This window comes from Scyliorhinus torazame, chromosome 8, assembly GCF_047496885.1.
Source record: "Scyliorhinus torazame isolate Kashiwa2021f chromosome 8, sScyTor2.1, whole genome shotgun sequence".
NCBI lineage: Eukaryota > Metazoa > Chordata > Chondrichthyes > Carcharhiniformes > Scyliorhinidae > Scyliorhinus > Scyliorhinus torazame.
The window spans coordinates 72314101-72335748 of NC_092714.1; the positions used below are offsets into that span (position 1 = coordinate 72314101).

General features: G+C 49.1%; 1 long non-coding RNA gene across 1 annotated transcript in view; it reads left to right on the forward strand.

Annotated features, from left to right (window-relative positions):
* Window positions 1-1433: 1433 nt before the first annotated feature.
* Window positions 1434-21648, forward strand: part of LOC140428747 (uncharacterized) — a 36339-nt gene continuing 16124 nt past the window's right edge. The window contains exon 1 of the long non-coding RNA XR_011948854.1: window positions 1434-1534. This is a non-coding gene — a long non-coding RNA (uncharacterized lncRNA). The remainder of the gene's footprint in view (window positions 1535-21648) is intronic.

Consider the following 21648-nt stretch of genomic DNA (forward strand, 5'->3'; position numbering starts at 1 on the left):
CACTAAGGGTCAACCTAGCATGGCTAATCCACCTAACCTACACATCTTTGAACTGGAGCACCCAGAGGAAACTCAAGCAGACATGGGGCAAATGTACAAACATCACACAGTCACCCACGGCTGAAATTGAATCCGGGTCCCTGGCGTTGTGAGGCAATAGTGCTAACCACTGTGCCACCGGGCTGTAAAGAGGGTAAAATGTGGAACTTGTTACCGCAGGGAGCGGTTGAAGTGAATAGTATAGATGCATTTAAGGGGGAGTGAAACGAACATTTGAGGGAATGAACTGTTCCGTTGGCAGATTTAAATGATTAAAAATGGGAGGAGGCTCGATGCAGCATAAACAGCAGCATGTTGGGTAGAATGACCTGTCTCTTTGCCATATATCCTATGCTACATGATCCACAGAAATATCATTACATTGCCTTCTTCTATAAAATATTTTAAAACTCAAAAAAACACTGCTGTAATGGCATCGCAAAGCACTATGTGATTTGTAAAATTAAGAAACTGATTCCACAGTCTACCCATGCTGTACTCCATGCCCACACTATACTCCATGGTTACAGACACACCATGGTTGGTTGTGCGAAATCCCAGCCAGCACAAGCACATTCTACAGGATGAGTTAATTGGGCTAATTTGAACACTCTCTCTATGTGAACGTGGTTAGAATCTATGGTCCCACAAAACTGTGCTGCTTTGCAATTATAATACAAAAACTGTGTGACTAGCAGTATAGCCAGAATCTTAACAGACTTTGATCACCTATGTAATCATTAACTAACAGCTTTGGTGTGCTAAAGATCAAGAAATTTGTTTTGTTAAATAAATGTTTCTCCATTGTGCTTTCAACTTCATTAAGAATTTAAGTAATGCATTTATTGTAAATGTTTTTCAGCAAAATTCATTTGTTTGGAAGCATTGGTAATGATGGATTTTGCTAAGTATTCCTTGTGCTAATATTTTGGGATTTACAGCATATTTGAGCTAATCCTGACCAGCTACCTCCACTTGGAATATGTATATTCACACGACCTTGATTTTGCAATTTGTCAGCCTCCTATGAATGGACAGTGTTGCTATTGAACGTGTCATTCAAGTCAGAACTGTATGTTTGTATACAGACGAGGGAGCATAATTATATCATTTGTAGCAACTTTGTTTTGATAAAGGCTTAGAAACAGTAAAACCCAAATTTCAAAAACTGACAGTACAGCAGATGCGAACTTACCGTGGCAGCCAATGTAATGTGAAAGATTTCTAATGTTACTATCTTCCCCTGTGAGTCTAGCAAGCACATCCTCAAAACATGCTCACAATTTCAATAGAAATCTTCACAAACATATTCAATATCACTGCACACGTCACTCTTCCCAGCGTGAGTTTTCAGAACAGACCATATTGCATGTATTCATGTCACATTTACATTACAGCATTGCACCAGAGGCAGCCCCTGACTGATGACAGCAGAACAGAGACTCGAGCTGAAGTGGGTTTCCCTCACACGATTAGAGGTGCAGTGCTGCGGAAGGTGAATATAAGTGTGTGTCTCCGTGTTAGCTACGACAGGCTGTTCAATATTGTAACTGTGAGCAGACTGATCTTTGTCTGCAGCTGTTATGGTCATCTAGTGTTTGCATTGTTGATCTATGATAACCAGGCAAAAGGGTGGAGACCTGAAGATTGGACAATAAAAAAGGTATATCAGGGTTAGACCCCCTCATAAATGTGATGGAGAAATTGTGCAATTCCTCCTCCAAGGGTTACCAGATGCCAGATTTCCCGGTTACATGGGGCAGTGGGCACTGGAGATGAACCACAGTAAATGATGTACACTCCCAGTGACTCAGCAAACACAAACAGGGTCAGTACTGTAAGGTAAAAATGGACACATTTCTAGCATTCCCCCCCCCCCCCTCCCATCCAGAGATCATGCGTCATTGGCACTTGGGGGTCAGAATTGGGATACTGGAGACATTATTCATAAACCGGAAAGTATTATGTTACACCTTTAACAACCACTTAGCTTCAGACAAAACAAAATGTAGAACCATGTATTCCTGGTTATGAAAGTTTCAATAGATGGCACAGTGGTTAGCATTACTGCCTCACGGCGCCGAGGTCTCGGGTTCAATCCCGGCTCTGGGTCACTGTCCGTGTGGAGTTTGCACATTCTCTCCGTGTTTGCGTGGGTTTCGCCCCCACAACCCAAAGATGTGCAGAGTAGGTGGATTGGCCATGCTAAATTGCCCCTTAATTGTAAAAAATTAATTGGATACTCTAAAAAAAAATTTTAAATGAAAGTTTCAAGAGACATAATAAGCAAAACGGGAGGACAAATGGAATTAATAATTAAAGGTGCAATTATACCATTCAGAAGAAATTACATTATCAAAAAGATTTTGCTCAGACTGAGTGTCTCTAAACTTAGTTTGGAAATAGTAAAGACTCTGTGTCACTACTTTAGACGATTATAAACTATAAATATATACAGTGAGAAAAGAATCGGGGAATTGATTTATCGAAGTACTTGAGCTGTAACAATGGAGGAAGTTAAACAATCCAAAGGTTTCCTGGGAAAATGGCAGTGATGGTGGCCAAGAAGGGAGGGGTTCACAGAATGCATTCATGATTGTTTCCTAGGCACAATGTTTACAAGTTCAATAAATAAAAAATAAGGACGGCACTCATTCGAGTGCAGACCTTAGCCACTGTGTTAATCCAATATACAGCTCTTCCTTGAAGCTTTTCCCTCCCTGGTTCATGTCCTGTAAATACAAAGCTGAAAAGGGGAATATTTTTATTAACAATTTCCATTGCACAGAGGAGGTTTCAGGCCAATTCACAACCAGCAACCTGCTTTGAAAACTCTGCTCACATTTTGACAGGCGTGACAAATTCCACCACAACAGTTAAGACAATTCAAAAAATGCAAGGGTGTAGTGGTAATGTCACAGGATTGGTTTTCCAAAGACCCAGGTTAGTGCTTTGGGGATATGGGTTCAAATCTCAGCTGGTGGAATTTATTTTAAATTAATATATCTTGAAATTAAAGCTAGTCTCAGTGATGGTGACCAAGGCAACTACCATTGTTTGTTGTAAAAACCAATCTGGTTCACTAATGACCTTTAGGGAAGGAAATCTGCCATCCTTTCGGGGTCTGGCCTACATGTGACTCCAGTCCCATAGAATTGTTGTTAATTTTGAAATGGTCTAGCAAGTCACTCAGTTTAAGGGCAGTTTAAGTTTAAGGTAAAAGATGTTGATCTTGCCAGCGACACCCAAATCCCATGAAAGAATATTTCAAAATACTAAAACTATACTAAATAAAATAACCCATAGCATCCTTAACAAACGTTAATTTCCCCTACCTCCCATCGTTAATGGATCATAGAATCACTACAATACAGACAAAGGCCATTTGGCCCATCAAGTCTACACGGACCCTGTGAAAGAGCACCCTCCCTAGGCCCACGCCTGTACCCTATCCCCATAACTGCACCTATCCTTTTTTGGAACTAAGGGGCAATTTAGCATGGCCAATCCACCTAATTCGCACATCTTTGGCCTGTGGGAGGAAACCGGAGTAGCCAAAGGAAACCCACGCAGACATGGGGAGAATGTACAAACTCCACTCAGTTACCCAACCGGATCCCTGGTCCTGTGAGGCAGCAGTGCTAACCACTGTGCCACTGTGCCATCCCATTCTTTAAAATCCTTTAAAAATATTCCAGGATGACTTCCAGTGCGGTGGCATGAAATAGCCGCTGCATCTTGGGTGGATCCCACGCAGGCTCCGGCACTTTCGGCTTATCTGCCCGATTGGAGGAATTTGTTATTTAAAATGGATTTTCCGGGAAGTGAAACTGACAACAAAGCGTATGATGTTGAAATTGACATCGAAAAGGGGCAGAGGGGTGAAATAGCAGATGCCGAGCCCAAGCAATGAGGCATCAAAGATGGCGGCGCAAGCGCACATGCCTATCACTCTCAACATGATGGTAGGAGTGGGAGCCAGAGAGTTAAAGAAATTTGGTGACCAAATGGATGAGCGCTTCAAGAAACATGGTCAGGAATTGAAGGTTTAATTTAAAGCCACGGTGGAAGAAGCTTTAGGCCCAGTCAGGATCCAACTGAGTAAAACAATTAAAGTGGTAGGCACGCAGGTGCAGAGATTGAAAAATGTGGAGAACGCCTTAGAGTCCCAGCACGAAGACAGACTTGCATCCTTGGAGGCTGAAATGTCGATCGCCAGAGACAGGAACAAGGACTTCAAGGCAAAGCTGGATGATTTAGAAAACAGGTCCAGGCGAATGAACCTGAGGCTGGTGGGTTTACCTGAGGGAGTTGTGGGTGCACGGTCGACCGACTATGTCACTGCAAAGTTTTCCCAATTGATGAGCGGTGATGAGGTATTTGCTGAGCACAGGGCCTTGAGGCGGAGATCGCAACCGAATGAGTCACCTAGAATGGTGATCATTCGATTTCATCGTTTTCAGAGAACGCAGCAGGTCCTGGAATAGGCCAAGAAAGCCCAGAACATCAACTGGGACGACAACATGGTAAAGATTTACCAGGACATTGGCACAGAACTGGCAAAGCAACAGGTGGTCTTCAATATTGTGAAGGTGGTCCTGTTTAATCGAGGAGAGCAATTTGAGGTTGTGCACCCAGCGAAATTAAGGGTCATGTTAAATGCAAAAGATTTCAATTTCGAAAGTCTTGAGCAGGCGGAGGTCTTTATCAAAGATCATGGTCTAGACACAATTTCTGGGATACGGGCGGGCGGGCGGTTGGTCGGTTGGGATGTTAATATTTTACTGCTTTTATTGTTCATGTTCATGTTGTTAAGGTGTTGAGTTGGGTTAATGGTGGAGATGTTTGGATGGGGTTTTTCAAAAATGATTTTCCTTCTTTATGGACTCAGTAGTTGCTGGGGCGCGGTGGGGGGGATGGGTTTAAGACCTCAGTTTAAGACCTTTGTTTATTATGGCTGGGAAAGAGGATCCGGGGGAAACGTGCTTGGGGCAGATATGAAGGCAATAGTTAAGGAATAGGTGGGACCTGGGGTGGGTGGTCACCTTACTACCACTTTAAAGTTAGTTAGTGGGAGATGGGGCTGCAATGTATTGGGATTGTTTGGTTAAGCTCGTTGGGTCTAGAAGGGAGGGGGAAGGGGAGGTGGTTAGAGAAGACGACAGGCTAACTGTTGACTGGAGGAGATTGGGGGGGGGTGGGGGGTAGACTGACAGTGACCAAACGGGTTTTGTTAAGGGGTGGAGGTTGACAGCGAATGTGAGCTGACTGTTGAATGTGGTGCTTGCTCCGGGGGAGGGTCGTGTCCTGGAGATCATAATCTCGCTCGACGTGGAGAAGGCGTTCGACTGGGTAGAGTGGAATTATCGATTTGCAGTTTTAATATAGAAATATTTTCGACTCTTCCTCAACTGTTTTATTTGCCAATTTCTCCATCCAATGTATTTTGGCACAGTCTCTTATGATTTCTGAAATTTGCTAATTCCAGACCTTTTATAGCTTTCTATCGGGTCCCCCTTCATTCTTCTGAACTCCAGCAAATACAATGAATAAGAAAACTGGCTCAGAAATAAAGAAACAAACATTGATAAAGTTAAAGCTAGTAAGGCAAATGACAACTAATACAAAAATTATACAGTAAGAAGTCTTACAACACCAGATTAAAGTCCAACAGGTTTGTTTCGATGGCACTAGCTTTCGGAGCGCTGCTCCTTCCTCAGGTCACCTGAGGAAGGAGCAGCGCTCCGAAAGCTAGTGACATCGAAACAAACCTGTTGGACTTTAACCTGGTGTTGTAAGACTTCTTACTGTGCTCACCCCAGTCCAACGCCGGCATCTCCACATCACAAAAATGATATGCTGGATTCTCCGCCGCTCACCAATGGTAGCGGAGTTCCCAATGCAGCGAAGAATCCAGCATTTAGAAACATCTCGGAGTTAAGTGCTGTCCCTTATTCTTTTTCTCAGCATAAAGCACTTAACTGCTTTTGATGTTGTCATAAGTTGTCAATCATAGCTAGATGTTTATAAACATTGTGGTTAGTTTCACGGCAAGGTACTTGAGATCCATTCAAGCATAAAGGGAAATTAAGTTTTAAAATCCAGGCATCTGGCTGTCTGGAAGCTGTCAATTACAGACTAGTAAAAGCTTTTTCTCCTTGAAGTGCATAGAAGCCTTGCAGGTCAAAGGATTGTAGGTGGTTGAAATCTTGGTGATGTGGTTTTTGCTTTCGATGAAAATACAGCTGCTGTTTTCTCTGCCTAAGGCAACAGGTGAGTTTTAAAGCATACTCACTAGCGAGGGGCACCATGCCTCCAACGCTGTAAAAGGCCACATAATGCTGATACCCAAAAAGGACAAAGACCCAATCGAGTGTGGATCATACTGACTCATTTCACTGCTCAATGTAGATGCAAAAAGACTTGTACAACTCCTGGCCAAGCGGCTGGGGAACTGCGTACCAGAGGTGGTCGCCGAAGACCAGACGGGCTTTGCTAAGGGTAGACAGCTAACTGTGACCATCAGGCACCTGCTGAATGTGATAATGATCCCATCGGGGAGAGAACACCAGAGGCGATCGTTTCCCAGAATGCAGAAAAGGCATTCGACAGAGTAGAATAATAATACTTCACTGAGGTACTAGAACGGTTTGGACTAGGGACAGGGTTCACCTCATAGGTGAAAGTCCTGTACAACGCCCCCAAGGCAAGCTTACAGACCAAAGCCACCAGCTCTGAATACTTCCAGCTACACAGAAGCACAAGGTAGGGACGCTTGCCGTCCCCTTTCCGGTTTGCCCTGGCAATCGAGCGGCTGGTAATTGCCCTGAGAGTGACAAGAGGTTGGGAGGGAATCTGAAGGGGGGGGCACAGAGTCTCACTGTATGCAGATGACCTGCTCCTCTACATCTCAGACCCACAAAGCGGTATGAAAGAAATCATTATGTTCCTGGGAGAGTTCGGAGCCTTCTCAGGCTACAAACCCAACCTGGGCAAAAGCAAAGTTGTCCAGTTGAACCCGAGAGGGGGAGGGGCAGAGCTGGAAGGTCTACCATTTAAAATAGCCCGAAACACATTCTGCTACCTGGGGGATCCACAAGTGGAACCTAACCAATCTGGTGGAGGAAGTCAAACAGGATCTACTGAGATGGGATGCACTCCCGCTTTCCCTGGCGGGGAGGGTGCAGATGATCAAGATGAACGTACTGCCCAGGTTCCTCTTCCTGCTTAGATCCATACCGATCTATACCCCCAAGGCCTTTTTCCATTCAATAGATAAGATGATTATGGTGTTTGTGTGTGGGGTGGGTGGTGGGGGGGGCACAAGAGTCCAAGAATCCCCAAAACAGTACTGCAAAGGAGAAGAAACATGGGATGCCTGGCCCTCCCAAACATGGAATACTACCACTGAGCAGCCACAACGGAAAGAGTGAGGTGATGGGCGAAGGACCCAAGCATGGAATGGGTGAGGATGGAGGAGTCCTCATGTACATGGCTGACCTTTCGAGCTCTTGTCACCAGCAAAACATTGAACAAACCCAGTGGTGGTAGCGGCCCTGGGAATGTGGAACCAGATGAGGCAACATTTCAGTCTGACTGAAGTGTGCATCATGGCCCTCATCTGCGGCAACTATGGCAACCATAGGTTCGCACAAGCCATGCTAGAAGCCACCTTCAAGAGGTGGAGACAGGACTGGGGGACACTGACGGTTAGGGGCTTTTAAACGGGTGGCAGGCTAGCGACCTTAGAGGAGCTGACAGAGAGACTGGACTTACCAAACAGGAACAGACTCCGACATACACATATCAAAAACTTTCTCTGCAAGCAGACGACTACATTCCCACGAACCCCAAAAAGCACAATGCTCGAGGGTAACTGGACACGGACAGTCTGGGGAGGGGAAACTGTGGGGACCTGTACGAACGATGTTTAGAAAGGACGCGCTCCCTACTGGACGAAACACGGGAAAAATGGTAGGAAGAGCTAGGGACGGAAATAGGGTGGGGACTCTGGAGCGGAACACTGTGCAGAGCCAACTCCACCTACTCATGCACAAGGCTAATGCAGCTGCATGTGCTGCACAGGGCGCAGCTAACAAGAACCAGAACGAGCAGGTTCTTCCCGGAGGTGGAGGACAAATGTGAACGGTGCCAAGAAGGCCCAGCCAACCACGCCCGCATGTTCTGGGCTTGTCCCAGACTTGTCGGGTTCTGACAGCCTTCTTCGAGGCAATGTCCAAGGTTGTGAGGGTGGAGCCGTGCCCAAAAGTGGCAGTCTTCAGGGTATCAGACCAGCCAGAACTATTCATGGGAAGAGGGTCGAAGCCCCAGCTTTATCTAATCACCTGCCGGAGAATCCTGCTTGTCTGGAGATCAGCAGTACCATCCACAGCCGCAGACTGGTTGGCAGGCCGATCGGAATTTTTCCACCTGGAGACGATCAAGTTCGCCATCCAAGGGTCAGAGGATGGCTTCCGCAAAGCATGGAGGTCATTCACCAACTAGGTGGGCAGGGGAGGAGGTACCATATCAAAGGAAATTGATATGTAGATTGTAACCGGCACATTACTGCTTGTATAGTATATAATATGTAAAACAAAACGTCAATAAAAACATTATAGAACATAGAACATGACAGCGCAGAACAGGCCCTTCGGCCCTCGATGTTGCGCCGACCTGTGAAACCACTCTAAAGCCCATCTACACTATTCCCTTATCGTCCACATGTCTATCCAATGACCATTTGAATGCCTTTAGTGTTGGCGAGTCCACTACTGTTGCAGGCAGGGCATTCCATGCCCTTACTACTCTCTGAGTAAAGAACCTACCTCTGGCATCTGTCTTATATCTATCTCCCCTCAATTTAAAGGTATGTCCCCTCGTGCTCGACATCACCATCCGAGGAAAAAGGCTCTCACTGTCCACCCTATCCAATCCTCTGATCATCTTGTATGCCTCAATTAAGTCACCTCTTAACCTTCTCTCTAACGAAAACAGCCTCAAGTCCCTCAGCCTTTCCTCATAAGGGGCGAGTTCTCCGACCCCCCGCCGGGTCGGAGAATCGCCGGGGGCTGGCGTGAATCCCGCCCCTGCCGGTTGCCAAATTCTCCACCACCGGATATTCGCCGGGGGCGGGAATCGTGCCGCGCTGGTTGGCGCCCCCCCCCCGCGATTCTCCGGCCCGGATGGGCCGAAGTCCCACCGGCGTACATTAAACCAGGAGCACCCGGGGTCCTGGGGGGGGCGCGGGGCGATCTGGCCCCGGGAGGTGCCCCCATGGTGGCCTGGCCCGCGATCGGGGCCCACCGATCCGCGGGCGGGCCTGTGCCGCGGGGGCACTCTTTCCCTTCCGCCTTCGCCACGGTCTCCACCATGGCGGAGGCGGAAGATACTCTCTCCACTGCGCATGCGCGGGAATGCCGTCAGCGGCTGCTAACGCTCCCGCGCATGCGCCGCCCGGAGATGTCATTTCCGCGCCAGCTGGCGGGGCACCAAAGGCCTTTTCCGCCAGCTGGCGGGGCGGAAATTCATCCGGCGCCGACCTAGCCCCTTAAGGTTGGGGCTCGGCCCCCAAAGATGCGGAGCGTTCCGCACCTTTGGGGCGGCGCGATGCCCGACTGATTTGCGCAGTTTTGGGCGCCAGTCGGCGGACATCGCGCCGTTTCCGGAGAATTTCGCCCAAGATCTTCCCTCCATACAAGGCAACATTCTGGTAAATCTCCTCTGCACCCTTTACAATGCTTCTACATCCTTCCTGTAATGCGGCGACCAGAATTGCACGCAATACTCCAAATGCGGCCGCACCAGAGTTTTGTACAGCTGCAACATGACCTCATGGCTCCGAAACTCAATCCCTCTACCAATAAGAGCTAACACACCGTACGCCTTCTTAACAACCCTCTCAACCTGGGTGGCAACTTTCAGGGATCTATGTACATGGACACCAAGATCTCTCTGCTCATCCACACTGCCAAGAATCTTACCATTAGCCCAGTACTCTGTCTTCCTGTTATTCCTTCCAAAATGAATCACCTCACACTTTTCTGCATTAAACTCCATTTGCCACCTCTCAGCCCAGCGCTGCAGCTTATCTGTGTCCCTCTGTAACTTGTAACATCCTTCCGCTCTGTCCACAACTCCACCGACTTTAGTGTCATCTGCAAATTTACTCACCCATCCTTCTACGCCCTCCTCCAGGTCATTTATAAAAATTACGAACAGCAGTAGCCCCAAAACACATCCTTGTGGTACACCACTAGAAACTGGACTCCAGTCTGAACATTTCCCATCAACCACCACCCTTTGTCTTCTTCCAGCTAGCCAATTTCTGATCCAAACTGCTAAATCACTCTGAATCCCATGCCTCCGTATTTTCCGTAGTAGCCTACCGTGGTGAACATTATCAAACGCTTTACTGAAATCCATATACACCACATCAACTGCTTTACCCTCATCCACCTGTTTGGTCACTTTCTCAAGGAACTCAATAAGGTTTGTGAGGCACGACCTACCCTTCACAAAACTATGTTGACTATCTCTAATCAAATTATTCCTTTCCAGATGATTAAACATGCTATCTCTTATAAACCTTTCCAAGATTTTGCCCACAACAGAAGTAAGGCTCACTGGTCTATAGTTACCGGGGTTGTCTCTACTCCCCTTCTTGAACAAGGGGACAACATTTGCTATCCTCCAGTCTTCTGGCACTATTCCTGTAGACAAAGATGACTTAAAGATCAAAGCCATAGGCTCAGCAACCTCCTCCATAGCTTCACAGAGAATCCTAGGATAAATCCCATCCGGCCCAGGGGACTTATCTATTTTCACACTTTCCAGAATTGCTAACACCTCCTCCTTATGAACCTCAAGCCCTTCTAGTCTAGTAGCCTGAATCTCAGTATTCTCCTCGATAACATTGTCTTTTTCCTGTGTGAATACTGACGAAAAATATTCATTTCGCACCTCTCCTATCTCCTCGGACTCCACGCACAACTTCCCACTACTGTCCTTGACTGGCCCTACTCTTACCCTCGTCATTCGTTTATTCCTGACATATCTATAGAAAGCTTTAGGGTTATCCTTGATCCTACCTGCCAAAGACTTCTCATGTCCCCTCCTGGCTCTTCTTAGCTCTCTCTTTAGGTCCTTCCTAGCTAACTTGTAACTCTCGAGCGCCCTAACTGAACCTTCCCGTCTCATCTTTACATAAGCCTCCTTCTTCCTCTTGACAAGTGTTTCGACTGCTTTAGTAAACCACGGTTCCCTTGCTCGACCACTTCCTCCCTGTCTGACAGGTACATACTTATCAAGGACACGCAGTCGCTGTTCCTTGAACAAGCTCCACATTTCCATTGTGCCCATCCCCTGCAGTTTTCCGTTCCATCCGCTGCATCCTAAATCTTGCCTCATCGCATCATAATTGCCTTTCCCCCAGATATTACTCTTGCCCTGCGGTATATACCTATCCCTTTCCATCACTAAAGTAAACGTAATCGAATTGTGGTCACTATCACCAAAGTGCTCACCTACCTCCAAATCTTAACACCTGTCCTGGTTCATTACCCAGTACCAAATCCAATATGGCCTCGCCTCTCGTTGGCCTATCTACATACTGTGTCAGGAAACCCTCCTGCACACATTGGACAAAAACAGACCCATCTAAAGTACTCGAACTATAGCGTTTCCAGTCAATATTTGGAAAGTTAAAGTCCCCCATAACAACTACCCTGTTGCTTTCGCTCCTATCCAGAATCATCTTTGCAATCCTCTCCTCTACATCTCTGGAACTTTTCGAAGGCCTATAGAAAACACCGAACAGGGTGACCTCTCCTTTCCTGTTTCTAACCTCAGCCCATACTACCTCAGTAGACGAGTCCTCATCAAACGTCCTTTCTGCCACCGTAATACTGTCCTTGACTAACAATGCCACCCCTCCTCCTCTTTTACCACCTTCCCTGAGCTTACTGAAATATCTAAACCCCGGCAACTGCAACAACCATTCCTGTCCCTGCTCTATCCATGTCTCCGAAATGGCCACAACATCCAAGTCCCAGGTACCACCTTAATCACCCACCTGATTCCGGATGCTCCTGGCATTGAAGAAGACACACTTTAAACCATAATCCTGCCTGCCGGTACACTCCTGCAACTTTGAAACCTTACTCATGTCCTCACTACTCTCAACCTCCTGTATACTGGAGCTACAATTCAGGTTCCCAAGCCCCTGCTGAACTAGTTTAAACCCTCCCGAAGAGCATTAGCGAATTTCTCCCCCAGGATATTGGTACCCCTCTGGTCCAGGTGTAGACCATCCCGTTTGTAGAGGTCCCACCGACCCCAGAATGAGTCCCAATTATCCAGAAATCTGAAACCCTCCCTCCTGCACGATCCCTGTAGCCACGTGTTCAACTCCTCTCTCTCCCTGTTCCTCGTCTCGCTATCACATGGCACGGGTAACAACCCAGAGATAATAACTCTGTTTGTCCTAGATCTAAGTTTTCACCCTAACTCCCTGAATTCCTGCCTTACATCCCTATCCCTTTTCCTACCTATGTCGTTGGTACCTATGTGGACCACGACTTGGGGCTGCTCCCCCTCCCCCTTAAGGATCCAGAAAACATGATCCGAGACTTCACGCTCCCTGGCACCTGGGAGGCAACACACCAACTGTGAGTCTCTCTCGTTCCCACAGAATCTCCTATCAATCCCCCTAACTATGGAGCCTCCAATGACTAATGCTCTACTCCTCTCCCCCTTCCCTTCTGAGCAACAGGGACAGACTCTGTGCCAGAGACCTGTGCCCCATGGCTTACCCCTGGTAAGTCCCCCCCCCAACAGTATCCAAAGCGGTATACTTGTTACTAAGGGGAACGACCACAGGGGATCCCTGTACTGACTGCTTCCTCCCAGCCCCTCTCACTGTCATCCGTCTATCTTTATTCTTCAGAGTAACTACATCCCTGAAGCTTCTATCTATGACCACCTCTGCCTCCCGAATGATCTGATGTTCATCCAGCTCCAGTTCCCTAACGCAGTTTCTGAGGAGCTGGAGATGGGTGCACTTCCCACAGATGAAATCATCCGGGTCACTGACGGCGTCCCTCACCTCAAACATTCTGCAGGAGGAACATTGCACTACCTTCCCTGCCATCCCCTCGAGATACAAAAAGAACAAAAGAGCTTATCTGTTATTCACTCCCCTTCTCAGCCAGCATTCACTCAGCAACCTCTGCGTCCCGCACGATAACACCTGAGGGAAAATAAAAGAAAAACTACTTACCAGTCACCAGTCAGTCCCTTACCTGCAGGCTGTGACGTCATGGTTCAACTTCTTTCAACTTCTACCTGCCCTCGAGCTCCCTCTTGATCTTTACAGCGGTTGTTTTTTTTTTTGCTTAGAGGAGGGGGTAGGGAGGGAAACAATGAAGAAGTGTTTCAGGATTACGTGTCACTTGACAATAGCTCCTCCACAAACCACCTTCAAGTTGGAGTGAGCACACGGACGTATGCAAATTTCCCCCACAACAGCCAACCAGCAGCTCCGCTTTACTGCCCGCTGCTGGCTGCCTGTGTACACTTGAACAGCTAGGGTCTCTTGCTCAGATACACCTTCAAGCTAGGGTGAGCACACGGATGTATGCAAATATCCCCCACAACAGCCAATCAGCAGCTCTGCTCTACCGCCCTCTGCTGGAAGCTTGACTTCACTTGAACAGCTAGGGTCTCTTGCTCAGGTACACCTTCAAGTTAGGGTGAGCACACGGACGTATGCAAATTGCCCCTGCAACAGCCAATCATCAGCTCCGCTCTACTGCTCTCTGCTGGATGCTTGTCTTCACTTGAACAGCTAGGGTCTCTTGCTCAGTTACACCTTCAAGTTAGGGTGAGCCCACGGACGTATGCAAATTTCCCCCACAACAGCCAACCAGCAGCTCCGCTTTACTGCCCGCTGCTGGCTGCCTGTGTACACTTGAACAGCTAGGGTCTCTTGCTCAGATACACCTTCAAGCTAGGGTGAGCACACGGATGTATGCAAATTTCCCCCGCAACAGCCAATCAGCATCTCTGCTCTTCTGCCCTCTGCTGGATGCTTGTCTTCACTTGAACAGCTAGGGTCTCTTGCTCAGGTACACCTTCAGGTTAGGGTGAGCACACGGACATAGGCAAATTTCCCCCACAACAGCCAAACAGCAGTTACACTCTACTGCCCTCTTCTGGATGCTTGTCTTCACTTGAACAGCTAGGGTCTCTTGCTCAGTTACACCTTCAAGTTAGGGTGAGCACACGGATGTATGCAAATTTCCCCCACAACAGCCAATCAGCAGCTCTGCTCTTCTGCCCTCTGCTGAATGCTTGTCTTCACTTGAACAGCTAGGGTCTCTTGCTTAGGTACACCTTCAAGTTAGGGTGAGCACACGGACGTATGCAAATTTCCCCGGCAACAGCCAATCAGCAGCTCTGCTCTACTGCCCTCTGCTGGATTCTTGTCTTCACTTGAACAGCTGAGGTATCTTGCTCAGGTACACTTTCAAGTTAAGGTGAGCACACGGACGTATGCAAATTTCCCCCACAACAGCCAATCAGCAGCTTTGCTCTACTGCCCTCTGCTGGATGGTTGTCTTCACTTGAACATCTAGGGTCTCTTGCTCAGGTACACCTTCAAGTTCGCGTGAGCACACGGACGTATGCAAATTTCCCCCGCAACAGCCAATCAGCAGCTCCGTTCTACTGCCCTCTGCCGGTTTCGTAAGTAGAGGGGCAATCCAAAGAGAAGAGTCAAAAGGACAATAGGAGAGGTAGGAGAGGAGGAAAGAACAGAAGGGAAGATTATAGTAGAAAGCTGCGCTGATTAAATTACAAAAGGGATGATTGTGTAAGGTAAAAATTGATGATAATAAGACAAGTAAAGGAAGTCAAAGAACAAGTTCAGCCAGACAGAGGAGGAGGTGATGAATGGGGAATGGCACTGCTGTCAAAATATGGGACCAGTAATAGTGCCATGTTCACAGGCAGCTCATCAGAATTCCCATAAGGAGGATAAATGATTGGAAATGATTGGGGCATACTAAGGTAGTGCGCAGGTTCTGGTGTGGAGTAGCTCCAGAACGCTGATGCACGATCAATTGAACAAAGACTAGAGTTGGATACAACTGAGGCTTTATTGCTCTAAGATGTGTGGCCTCCCGCAGCAGCTGGTAAAATGGCTGCTGAATGGAGGTCACGCATATGTATACTCCGCCTACTGGGTGGAGCCAGCAGGCAGGGACTACTGGCGAACCTGTAGCACAGGTCCTACCTTACATCACCTAATAAAGGTGTAACAGTGGTTTACCACATTCACCCCCTGTTAAAATTGAGTCCAGCGGGGGTGGCGGAGAACTATATACAGCAATTAATCTATATTTACAGTATTTGAGCAGAAGAAAAAGTATTTTGAAGTCCGCGGACCACTTAGAGGTTTAACCAGTCCGGTGCCTTGATGTTCCGCTGGGAGCAACGTAGTGGTGGCGGCGATGTCGATGTTGGCCCGATGTTCGGTGACTCCGGGAGCATGCCGAAATCCTCTTCATCCTCGGGGGTGGGCAGGGGAAGGACGGGTGGTCCTGGTGGGGTTAATGCTGGGAGCGCCGGGGGAGGGGAGGGTGGTGCCGGGCTGGAGGGGTGTGTGTGTCTGGAACCTGCTGGTGCCAGGTCCCTGAGGGAGACAGTATCCTGGGGCCGTCGGGGTACGCCACGTAGGCATACTGGGAGTTTGCATGGAGCAATTGCACCCTCTCCACCAACGGGTCCTTTCTAAAAGATGGACCTCCGTATCAAGCCAGATCGCTTGCAGCTGGATCCGCAATCAAGCGACGCCAAAAAGTACTTTAATCACTGGCTAGCTTGCTCCGAGGCGTACATCAACTCAGCGACCACCGCTGTTCCGGAGGCTCAGGAGATATAGATCCTGTACTCAAGGTTGAACTCCAACCTGTTTCCGCTGATCCAGGACGGCCCGAACTACGCCGACACCATGGCGCTTCTCAAAGAAAACTACGCACAGAAGACGAACACGCTCTTCGCCAGGCACGTACTCGTCACTCGCTCTCAACTCCCTGGTGAGTCCATAGAAGGCTTCTGCCGGGCCCTAATCCCACTCGTCTGGGACTGTGACTGTCAGGCCATTACGACCACTGAACATTCGAACCTCCTTAAGCGGGACGCGTTCGTAACAGGGATTGGGTCGGACCTCATACGCCAAAGACTGTTAGAAGTGGCCACGCTCGATCTAGCTGAGATAAAGAAGCTAGCGCTCTCTATGACGGTCGCCTCGTGCATCAGTCAGGCCTACCCTCCCCAGCCACGCGGCCCACCCCTCCTATGCATCGTGGACCCCACAGACGGACGCCCCAGCGGGGCCCTTATCCAGCCAGTACGCCTGCGCCACATGCCAGCCCACGCACCCCGGGGGTCCCCGATGTTACTTCTGCGGCCAGCAGAAACACCCTCGCCAACGTTGCCCGGCCCGCGCGGCCCTTTGCAAGGTTAGCGGCAAAAAGGGGCACTTCGCCGCGGTGTGCCAGGCCCGCGCAGTCGCCGCTATCGCCCCCGCCACCCCTAGTCTATACACAATGGGTGCTGCCATCTTCATCTCCCCGGACCACGTGCGGCCAGTGGGCGCCGCCATCTTCTCCCCCTCAGTCCATGTGCGGCCCATGGGTGCCTCCATCTTGTCCAACCCCCGCAACGTGCGGCCCATGGGCGCTGCCATTTGGTCCCCTGCAGGATCTGCAGGTGCCGCCATCTTGTCTCCCCCACAGCACATGGACACCGATAGCATTCCAGGACCTGTGCCCCCCGGGCTCCCCATCATCCAACGCCAGCGTCGACCGACCACGACTCGCCTCAGTGACGATCGACCAGTCTCGTCCGTACAAACTGGCCACCGCATCGACCAGCGTGAAAATCAACGGCCACGTGACCGCTTGCCTGCTGGACTCCGGGAGCACCGAAAGCTTCATACACCCAGATACGGTAAGACGCTGCTCCCTCGCGGTACACCCCGCCAACCAAAGAATCTCCCTGGCCTCCGGATCCCATTCCGTCACGATCCGGGGGTTCTGCATGGTCACACTCATGGTCCAGGGCGTAGAATTCAGCGGCTTCCGCCTCTACGTCCTCCCTAACCTCTGCGCTGCTCTACCACTAGGCCTGGATTTCCAGTGCAATCTCCAGAGCCTAACATTCAAATTCGGCGGGCCCCTACCACCCCTCACTGTGTGCAGCCTTGCGACCCTAAAGGTCGATCCTCCTTCTCTGTTCACAAATCTAACCCCGGATTGCAAACCCGTCGCCACCAGGAGTAGACGATACAGCACCCAGGACAGGCCCTTCATCAGGTCCAAGGTCCAGCGGCTGCTTCGGGAAGGCATCATCGAGGCCAGCAACAGCCCCTGGAGAGCCTAAGTGGTAGTCGTTAAAACTGGGGAGAAACACAAAATGGTCGTGGACTACAGCCAGACCATCAATCGGTACACGCAACTCGACGCGTACCCCCTCCCACGCATATCTGATATGGTTAATCAGATTGCACAGTACCGGGTCTTCTCAATGGTAGACCTCAAATCCGTCTACCACCAGCTCCCCATTCGTAAATCAGACTGTCCATACACTGCTTTCGAGGCGGACGGTCGTCTCCATCACTTCCTCAGGGTTCTCTAACGTCACTAACGGGGTCTCAGTCTTCCAAAGGGAAATGGACCTAATGGTCGACCGGTACGGTTTGCGGGCCACCTTCCCGTACCTAGACAACATCACCATTTGCGGCCATGACAAGCAGGACCACGATGCCAACCTTGCCAAATTTCTCCACACCGCCACTCTCCTCAACCTCACCTACAACAAGGAGAAGTGCATGTTTAGCATGACCCGCTTAGCCATACTTGGCTATGTGGTCCAGAACGGAGTTCTGGGGCCCGATCCCGACCGCATGCGCCCCCTCATGGAGCTTCCCCTTCCCCACTGCCCCAAGGCCCTCAAACGCTGCCTGGGGTTCTTCTCATATTACGCCCAGTGGGTCCCAAACTATGCGGACAAGGCCCACCCACTAATACAGTCCACACACTTTCCCCTGGCGGCCGAGGCACAACAGACCTTTGCCCGTTTCAGAGCCGATCTCGCCAAGGCCGGGATGCACACAGTAGACGAGGCACTGCCCTTTATAGAACATAGAACATAGAACAATACAGCGCAGTACAGGCCCTTCGGCCCACGATGTTGCACCGAAACAAAAGCCATCTAACCTACACTAGGCCATTATCATCCATATGTTTATCCAATAAACTTTTAAATGCCCTCAATGTTGGCGAGTTCACTACTGTAGCAGGTAGGGCATTCCACGGCCTCACTCTTTGCGTAAAGAACCTACCTCTGACCTCTGTCCTATATCTATTACCCCTCAGTTTAAAGTTATGTCCCCTCGTGCCAGCCATTTCCATCCGCGGGAGAAGGCTCTCACTGTCCACCCTATCCAACCACCTGATCATTTTGTATGCCTCTATTAAGTCTCCTCTTAACCTTCTTCTCTCCAACGAAAACAACCTCAAGTCCATCAGCCTTTCCTCATAAGATTTTCCCTCCATACCAGGCAACATCCTGGTAAATCTCCTCTGCACCCGCTCCAAAGCCTCCACGTCCTTCCTATAATGCGGTGACCAGAACTGTACGCAATACTCCAAATGCGGCCGTACCAGAGTTCTGTACAGCTGCAACATGACCTCCCGACTCCGGAACTCAATCCCTCTACCAATAAAGGCCAACACTCCATAGGCCTTCTTCACAACCCTATCAACCTGGGTGGCAACTTTCAGGGATCTATGTACATGGACACCTAGATCCCTCTGCTCAATCACACTTTCAAGAACTTTACCATTAGCCAAATATTCCGCATTCCTGTTATTCCTTCCAAAGTGAATCACCTCACACTTCTCTACATTAAACTCCATTTGCCACCTCTCAGCCCAGCTCTGCAGCTTATCTATATCCCTCTGTAACCTGATACATCCTTCCACACTATCGACAACACCACCGACTTTAGTATCGTCTGCAAATTTACTCACCCACCCTTCTGCGCCTTCCTCTAGGTCATTGATAAAAATGACAAACAGCAACGGCCCCAGAACAGATCCTTGTGGTACTCCACTTGTGACTGTACTCCATTCTGAACATTTCCCATCAACCACCACCCTCTGTCTTCTTTCAGCTAGCCAATTTCTGATCCACATCTCTAAATCACCCTCAATCCCCAGCCTCCGTATTTTCTGCAATAGCCTACCGTGGGGAACATTATCAAACGCTTTGCTGAAATCCATATGCACCACATCAACTGCTCTACCCTCATCTACCTGTTCAGTCACCTTCTCAAAGAATTCAATAAGGTTTGTGAGGCATGACCTACCCTTCACAAAGCCATGCTGACTATCCCTGATCATATTATTCCTATCTAGATGATTATAAATCTTGTCTCTTATAATCCCCTCCAAGACTTTACCCACTACAGACGTGAGGCTCACCGGTCTATAGTTGCCGGGGTTGTCTCTGCTCCCCTTCTTGAACAAAGGGACCACATTTGCTGTCCTCCAGTCCTCTGGCACTATTCCTGTAGCCAATGATGACATAAAAATCAAAGCCAAAGGTCCAGCAATCTCTTCCCTGGCCTCCCAGAGAATCCTAGGATAAATCCCATCAGGTCCCGGGGACTTATCCATTTTCAGCCTGTCCAGAATTGCCAACACCTCTCCCCTACGTACCTCAATGCCATCTATTCTATTAGCCTGGGGCTCAGCATTCTCCTCCACAAAATTATCTTTTTCCTGAGTGAATACTGACGAAAAATATTCATTTAGTATCTCGCCTATCTCTTCAGACTCCACACACAATTTCCCATCCCTGTCCTTGACTGGTCCTACTCTTTCCCTAGTCATTCGCTTATTCTTGACATACCTATGGAAAGCTTTTGAGTTTTCCTTGATCCTTCCTGCCAAATACTTCTCATGTCCCCTCCTTGCTCGTCTTAGCTCTCTCTTTAGATCCTTCCTCGCTACCTTGTAACTATCCATCGCCCCAACTGAAACTTCACACCTCATCTTCACATAGGCCTCCTTCTTCCTCTTAACAAGAGATTCCACTTCCTTGGTAAACCACGGTTCCCTCGCTCGACGCCTTCCTCCCTGCCTGACCGGTACATACTTATCAAGATTACGCAGTAGCTGATCCTTGAACAAGCCCCACTTATCCAGTGTGTCCAACACTTGCAGCCTACTTCTCCACCTTATCCCCCCCAAGTCACGTCTAATGGCATCATAATTGCCCTTCCCCCAGCTATAACTCTTGCCCTGCGGTGTATACTTATCCCTTTCCATCATTAACGTAAACGTCACCGAATTGTGGTCACTGTCCCCAAAGTGCTCTCCTACCTCCAAATCCAACACCTGGCCTGGTTCATTACCCAAAACCAAATCCAACGTGGCCTCGCCTCTTGTTGGCCTGTCAACATATTGTTTCAGGAAACCCTCCTGCACACACTGTACAAAAAATGACCCATCTATTGTACTCGAACTATATATTTTCCAGTCAATATTTGGAAAGTTAAAGTCTCCCATAATAACTACCCTGTTACTTTCGCTCTTATCCAGAATCATCTTCGCCATCCTTTCCTCTACATCCCTAGACCTATTAGGAGGCCTATAAAAAACTCCCAACAGGGTGACCTCTCCTTTCCTGTTTCTAACTTCAGCCCATACTACCTCGGAAGAAGAGTCCCCATCTAGCATCCTCTCCGCCACCGTAATACTGCTCTTGACTAGCAGCGCCACACCTCCCCCTCTTTTGCCTCCTTCTCTGAGCTTACTAAAACACCTAAACCCCTTTCAAGTAGAGATTGACGCATCGGACGTCGCCCTAGCCGCCACCCTCATTCAGGCAGGCAGACCCGTGGCATTCTTCTCCCGCGCATTTCATGCCTCAGAAATTCGGCACTCATCCGTCGAAAAAGAGGCCCAAGCTATTGTTGAGGCTGTGCGGCATTGGAGGCATTACCTGACCGGCAGGAGATTCACCCTCCTCACTGACCAACGATCAGTAGCCTTCATGTTCAATAGCACACAGCGGGGATTTTGTATCGTCTCGGCAAACTCAACGAGCCCCCAGATGCCCTATTCTGAGGTACATGTGCCAGCGCACAAGTAGACCGACTCCGGGCCCTGCACGACAGCATTTGTCACCCGGGAGTCACACGATTGTACCATTTTGTCAAGGCTCGCAATCTGCCCTACTCCGTCCAGGAAGTACGGACAATCACCAGGGTCTGCCAGGCCTGTCCGGAGTGCAAGCCGCACTTCTACCGGCCGGACCGTGCGCGCCTGGTGAAGGCCTCCCGCCCCTTTGAACGCCTCAGCATGGATTTCAAAGGGCCCCTCCCCTCCACTAACCGAAACACGTATATTCTCAGTGTGGTCGATGAGTACTCCAGATTCCTCTTCGCCATCCTATGCCCCGATGTGATGTCTGCCACCATCATCAAAGCCGTAAACATTATTTTCGCCAGCTGCTGTGGGAGGCCACATATCTTAG